The sequence below is a fragment of the Hesperophylax consimilis genome, unplaced genomic scaffold (genome assembly GCF_061612785.1).
Source record: "Hesperophylax consimilis isolate HC1 unplaced genomic scaffold, BYU_Hcon_1.0 scaffold_266, whole genome shotgun sequence".
Lineage (NCBI taxonomy): Eukaryota > Metazoa > Arthropoda > Insecta > Trichoptera > Limnephilidae > Hesperophylax > Hesperophylax consimilis.
In genome coordinates this window covers 20789-27930 of record NW_028301456.1, presented here as the reverse complement: position 1 = coordinate 27930, position 7142 = coordinate 20789, and the positions used below count along the sequence as shown (strand labels likewise).

The window sequence follows — 7142 nt, the reverse complement described above, 5'->3', positions numbered from 1 at the left end:
TCTCTCGGGCGGGAGCCGTCCTACGCGCGCTTTCTTCGTTTGAAGCAAAAATTTTCCCGCGGAGCTTTCGTCTAGCGACGGTCGCCGAGCGGGAGAATATAGCGGTACGCATAATGAGCGTGACTCGTGCGGGTGACTCCGTCGCGTGTTCTTTAAACGCCGTGTTGTCCGCGCCCTCTACGCGAGGGCGGGCCTCTGTCGTTCGGAGGATTAAAAACCCTCCGACGGTGGTGCAGCTCCCTGGTTGATCCTGCCAGTAATCATATGCTTGTCTCAAAGGACTAAGCCATGCAAGTCTCAGTAAAAGCCGAATTAAGGTGAAACCGCGAATGGCTCAATATATCAGTTTTGGTTCCTTAGATCGTACACGGTTACTTGGATAACTGTGGCAATTCTAGAGCTAATACATGCAAACGAGGTTCTGACCGGTAACGGGAGGAATGCTTTTATTAGATCAAAAACCAATCGGCGGCGGGGTTCGCGCCCCGTCCGTCGCCATTCGAGATGACTCTAGATAACTTTGAGCTGATCGCACGGTCTAGCACCGGCGACGCATCTTTCAAATGTCTGCCTTATCAACTGTCGATGGTAGTTTATGCGACTACCATGGTTGTCACGGGTAACGGGGAATCAGGGTTCGATTCCGGAGAGGGAGCCTGAGAAACGGCTACCACATCCACGGAAGGCAGCAGGCGCGCAAATTACCCACTCCCGGCACGGGGAGGTAGTGACGAAAAATAACGATACGGGACTCGTCCGAGGCCTCGTGATCGGAATGATTACACTTTAAATCCTTTAATGAGGATCCATTGGAGGGCAAGTCTGGTGCCAGCAGCCGCGGTAATTCCAGCTCCAATAGCATATACTAAAGTTGTTGCGGTTAAAAAGCTCGTAGTTGAAATTGTGTCCTGCGGTGTCGGTCTACCGAATGCGGTACGACAGGCACGTCTGCGGGGCTTCTCGCCGGTGCGTCCACCGCCGGCGTGTGTCGGTCGGCCTCACGGTCGGCCGCGCACCGAGGCGGGCCGTCGCGGCTGTTTACTTTGAACAAATTAGAGTGCTCAAAGCGGGCTAACACTTGCCTGAATATTGTACGCATGGAATAATAGAATAGGACCTCGGTTCTGTTTTGTTGGCTTTCTGATACCAGAGGTAATGATTAATAGGGACGACTGGGGGCATTCGTATTGAGACGTTAGAGGTGAAATTCTTGGATCGTCGCAAGACGGACTAAAGCGAAAGCATTTGCCAAAGGTGTTTTCATTAATCAAGAACGAAAGTTAGAGGTTCGAAGGCGATTAGATACCGCTGTAGTTCTAACCATAAATGATGCCAGCCAGCGATCCGCCGAAGTTTCATAATTTTAACCCGGTGGGCAGCTCCCGGGAAACCAAAGCTTTCGGGCTCCGGGGGGAGTATGGTTGCAAAGCTGAAACTTAAAGGAATTGACGGAAGGGCACCACCAGGAGTGGAGCCTGCGGCTTAATTCGACTCAACACGGGAAAACTCACCAGGCCCGGACACTGGAAGGATTGACGGATTAACAGCTCTTTCTCGATTCGGTGGGTGGTGGTGCATGGCCGCTCTTAGTTGGTGGAGCGATTTGTCAGGTTAATTCCGGTAACGAACGTAACTCTAGCCTATTAAATAGACGTGCAACCGGTATCACGAGGGTCCGTGTGCGCGCGGCTTCGGCGTTCGCGCGTCGGGGTCGTGCGTTTCGCGGTCTTCACTACCGGCGTACAATGAAAATCTTCTTAGAGGGACCGGCGGTATATATAGCCGCACGAGATTGAGCAATAGCAGGTCTGTGATGCCCTTAGATGTCCTGGGCCGCACGCGCGCTACACTGAAGGGATCAGCGTGTCCTCCTTGGCCTAACGGCCCGGGTAACCCGATGAAACCCCTTCGTGATAGGGATTGGGGTTTGCAATTCTCCCCCATGAACGAGGAATTCCTAGTAAAAGCGAGTCACCAGCTCGCGTTGATTGCGTCCCTGCCCTTTGTACACACCGCCCGTCGCTACTACCGATGGATGATTTGGTGAGGTCTTCGGACTGGTGCGCGGAAGCTCTCACGGGCATCCGACGCGTCGGAAAGTTTGACCGAATTTGATCATTTAGAGGAAGTAAAAGTCGTAACAAGGTTTCCGTAGGTGAACCTGCGGAAGGATCATTTCCTGTGTTTAATGTTTGCGCTTTCCATGATATGAAATATTATTATGAAACAAAACATATATTATACATATATACCATAATCGAACGAATGCTAAATTACTGCGTCGGAGATCGCCCGAGGGCGCCGATGCGAACCGAGAACCGCCGGCGTCGAGCGGAGGAGGGCTTCGTCCTCTATCCGCTCGTCCGGTGAAATTTTACCCGTCGCCGTGAAGGCGGCGGTACAAAATTAATCTTTTTGTCGAATGGAATTATAAACATTTCGAAAACGCAAACCAAATTGTAAAAACCGAAAACTAAAACGTATCTATTTATGTTTGTTATCATTATTACCCTGAACGGCGGATCACTCGGCTCGTGGGTCGATGAAGAACGCAGCTAAATGCGCGTCAGAGTGTGAACTGCAGGACACATGAGCATCGACATTTCGAACGCACATTGCGGTCCGAGCAAGACGTAGTTTGTCGACGGACCACTCCTGTTTGAGGGTCGCGCACACAATGCGACCAGACTGTTCTCTCGCCCCCGTCCTCGGACGGGGGCGCGCAGAGCGAGCGTTGCCGGCGTCGCCGGGGCCCGCGCGCGTCGTCTCCTCGGAGACGCGCGCCGGGACCTCGGCGTCCGGTTAAATTTGACGAAGTGCTCTCTCGATGCGCGCGATTTCCGCTTGCGTTATACCAAACGCGGAGGAACGCGTGCGAGCCTTGAGCTAGCGACGACGCTGAAAACTGGGCAGTCTACCGCGCGAGCGGTCGGCTGTCCGGGGCGATCTTCGCGCTCTCGGCCGCGCGCACCTCCGCGGACGCTCGTCGGTTTCGCGCCCGCTTGACAGAGTCTGCACGGGCGAGAATACGCGCACACTTGCTTTGCGTACTTCTCGAATTTATAAAATTTTTGTTGTCGACCTCAAATCAGGAGAGATCACCCGCCGAACTTAAGCATATCAGTAAGCGGAGGAAAAGAAACTAACGAGGATTCCCCGAGTAGCGGCGAGCGAAACGGGAAGAGCCCAGCGCTGAATCCTGCGGCCCCGGCGGGCCGCCGGGAAATGTAGCGTTCGGGAGGAGAGTTATACATACACGCGCGGTCATTAGTCACGGCTGCCTGTCCAAGTTCATCTTGAACGGGGCCCGCTTACCCGCAGAGGGTGCCAGGCCCGTGGTGACGGTAGCCGGCCGCGACGGTCTCTCTCCCTAGAGTCGGGTTGCTTGAGAGTGCAGCCCTAAGTGGGTGGTAAACTCCATCTAAGGCTAAATACTACCACGAGACCGATAGCGAACAAGTACCGTGAGGGAAAGTTGAAAAGAACTTTGAAGAGAGAGTTAAAGAGTACGTGAAACCGTTCAGGGGTAAACCTGTGGAACTCAAACGAGCGAACGGGGAGATTCATCGTGTCTTCCGTCGGGGCTCGCGCCTCGCGCAAACCTTCGCCTTCGGCTTTCGGGTCGGGGCGGTGGGTGCGCGGGTGCGCCGTCAGGCTCCCGGAGCGCGTGCACTTCTCCCTTAGTATAACACCGCGACCCGTCGCGCCGCGGTCGAATGCGCCGTGCGGTTGACCCGTCTCGCTCTGCGAGGCGGAGCCGCGGTGTCCACGGCCGCGGCGTACATTACGCAGCGACGGTAGAGAACGAGGATCGCGTCCGCCCCTCGCGGGCGTCCGTCGCGCTGCAGCGGCGTCCTTCGCGTGGCCCCCGGCGTCTAGTGCGTCGCGGGTGTCGCGCGTCGGGTGTCCGTCGTTAGCGGCGCGCTCTCGGACGGGACGCGTCCCGGTCGGCGGTGGTTTTGTTTTGGGCACTCACAGGACCCGTCTTGAAACACGGACCAAGGAGTCTAGCATGTGCGCGAGTCATTGGGAACACTGATAAACCCAGAGGCGAAATGAAAGTGAAAGGCCGGCCTCGAGCCGGTCGCAGGGAAGATGCGCGGGCGTCGTCAGACGCCCCGCCGCATTCCCGAGGCGTTTCGAGAAAGCCCCCGTGCGATTATCGAGACGCACTGAGAGCGTACACGCTGGGACCCGAAAGATGGTGAACTATGCCTGGTCAGGTCGAAGTCAGGGGAAACCCTGATGGAGGACCGAAGCGATTCTGACGTGCAAATCGATCGTCCGAACTGGGTATAGGGGCGAAAGACTAATCGAACTATCTAATAGCTGGTTCCATCCGAAGTTTCCCTCAGGATAGCTGGCGCTCGAGAAACATGACGGTTTTCGGACCGCCATTCGCACAGTCTCATCCGGTAAAGCGAATGATTAGAGGCATTGGGGCCGAAATGGCCTCAACCTATTCTCAAACTTTAAATGGGTGAGATCTCCTTCTTGCTCGAAGATGAAGTAGGAGCTCGGATGGGAGTGCCAAGTGGGCCAATTTTGGTAAGCAGAACTGGCGCTGTGGGATGAACCAAACGTCGAGTTAAGGCGCCCAATGAACGCTCATCGGATACCATAAAAGGCGTTGGTCGCTCAGGACAGCAGGACGGTGGCCATGGAAGTCGGAATCCGCTAAGGAGTGTGTAACAACTCACCTGCCGAAGCAACCAGCCCTGAAAATGGATGGCGCTGTAGCGTTCAGCCTATACTCGACCGTTGCAGGCAAGCGGGGCGTTCGTGCGGCTCCGGCCGTGCGATCGTTTTGAAGCCGCAACGAGTAGGATGGCCGCGGCGGTGTGCGCAGAAGGGTCTGGGCGTGAGCCCGCCTGGAGCCTCCGTCGGCGCAGATCTTGGTGGTAGTAGCAAATACTCAAGCGAGGTCCTTGAGGGCTGATGTGGAGAAGGGTTTCGCGTTAACAGCCGTTGCACGCGAGTTAGTCGATCCTAAGCCCTAGGAGAAATCCGATGTTGATGATGGTGTAAAGTTATACGATTTTACTAAAGATTGTTTTCTTAAAAGTACACCCGTCGGGCGAAAGGGAATCCGGTTGCAGTTCCGGAACCCGGCTGCGGAACCGTCTTAAAAATCGTTCCCTCGCAAGAGAGTTCGTCGGGGTAACCCAAAGTGGCCTGAAGACGCCGACGGGAGATCCGGAGAGAGTTATCTTTTCTGCCTGAGCGTTCGAGCGCCCTGGAATCCCATAGCGGGGAGATAGGGCTCGGGACGCGAAGAGCATCGCCGATGCGGCGGTGTCCGGATCGGCCCCTCGGACCTTGAAAATTCAGGTGAGGGATACGCGGAGATGTCGCGCCGGCTCGTACCCATATCCGCAGCAGGTCTCCAAGGTGAAGAGCCTCTAGCCGATAGAATAATGTAGGTAAGGGAAGTCGGCAAGTTGGATCCGTAACTTCGGGATAAGGATTGGCTCTGAGGGCCGTGGCGTGTCGGGCCTGGTCGGGAAGAGGTCATCGGCCGAGACGTGGAAGCCGGGCGGGGTCTCCCCGCGTGGTGCCCTCGGGTGCCGCGCGGGTGTGGATCTCCGTCACCCGGCGCCTCGCCTTGGCCTCCCCTCGGATCTTCCTCGCTGTGTGGTGCCGGCGTGTTCGCGCACGCTCGGTTACCTGTACGGCCGCCGGACGACGGTCAACTCAGAACTGGCACGGACAAGGGGAATCCGACTGTCTAATTAAAACAAAGCATTGCGATGGCCCTCGCGGGTGTTGACGCAATGTGATTTCTGCCCAGTGCTCTGAATGTCAATGTGAAGAAATTCAATTAAGCGCGGGTAAACGGCGGGAGTAACTATGACTCTCTTAAGGTAGCCAAATGCCTCGTCATCTAATTAGTGACGCGCATGAATGGATTAACGAGATTCCCATCTGTCCCTATCTACTATCTAGCGAAACCACTGCCAAGGGAACGGGCTTGGGAGAATCAGCGGGGAAAGAAGACCCTGTTGAGCTTGACTCTAGTCTGGTATTGTAAGGTGACATGAGGGGTGCAGAATAAGTGGGAGGCGGGAGCAATTCCTCCAAACGTGAAATACCACTACTTTCATCGTTTCGTTACTTACTCAGTTGGGCGGAGGGCGTGCGCCGGCGTTAATGCCGCGCGTCACGGGTTTTTCGCGCCAAACGTGTACGGGGCGGCGAGCCGCGGCGGTCTCGGGCGGTGTGCGTGCGCAAGTGCGCCGCCGTTCGTTCCGTCGCGTCGCCGCATTTCCCCGCGTGATCCGTTCTGAGGACACTGCCAGGCGGGGAGTTTGACTGGGGCGGTACATCTGTCAAAGAATAACGCAGGTGTCCTAAGACCAGCTCAGCGAGGCCGGAAATCTCGCGTCGAGCAAAAGGGCAAAAGCTGGTTTGATCACGATGTTCAGTATGCATAGAGACTGCGAAAGCACGGCCTATCGATCCTTTCGTATAAAGAGTTTTTAGCGAGAGGTGCCAGAAAAGTTACCACAGGGATAACTGGCTTGTGGCGGCCAAGCGTTCATAGCGACGCCGCTTTTTGATCCTTCGATGTCGGCTCTTCCTATCATTGCGAAGCAGAATTCGCCAAGCGTTGGATTGTTCACCCATCAAAAGGGAACGTGAGCTGGGTTTAGACCGTCGTGAGACAGGTTAGTTTTACCCTACTGATGACCGATCATTGCGATAGTAATACTGCTCAGTACGAGAGGAACGGCAGTTTTGGACATTTGGTTCACGCACTCGGTCGACCGGCCGGTGGTGCGATGCTACCATCCACAGGATTAGGCCTGAACGCCTCTAAGGCCGTATCCCGCCTAGGCAAATCGGGCGGTGATACGTGATGTGAGTTCCGCGAGTCGAAAGGCTCTCTAAACAATGTGACATCTATCAGGCGGCCCCCGTCCGCGGGGGCCTCCGTCGAAGCCCGACGAGGCGAGGCGAGCACTGCGCAACGTGGTTAAATGTCCCGGCGCGATGGCGCCCCGCCTCTGACCAAGCTTAAGTTCGACGTCGGAACTCGGAATCGTCCGCAGACGACCTTCGTACCTGGCAGGGTGTTGTGCCCGGTAGAGCAGCGTCATGCTGCGATCCGTTGAGACTCAGCCCTACGCCAAGAGATTCGT

General features: G+C 55.8%; 3 non-coding genes across 3 annotated transcripts; all 3 read left to right on the top strand.

Moving 5' to 3' along the window:
- Nucleotides 1-237: 237 nt before the first annotated feature.
- On the top strand, nucleotides 238-2178 carry LOC149408466 (small subunit ribosomal RNA). Its single transcript, XR_016305585.1, has one exon. It is a non-coding gene; the product is annotated as a small subunit ribosomal RNA (ribosomal RNA).
- Nucleotides 2179-2507: 329 nt separating this feature from the next.
- Nucleotides 2508-2669, top strand: LOC149408465 (5.8S ribosomal RNA). Its single transcript, XR_016305583.1, has one exon. It is a non-coding gene; the product is annotated as a 5.8S ribosomal RNA (ribosomal RNA).
- A 409-nt stretch (nucleotides 2670-3078) lies between these two features.
- Nucleotides 3079-7142, top strand: LOC149408464 (large subunit ribosomal RNA). The gene has a single exon (XR_016305582.1). It is a non-coding gene; the product is annotated as a large subunit ribosomal RNA (ribosomal RNA).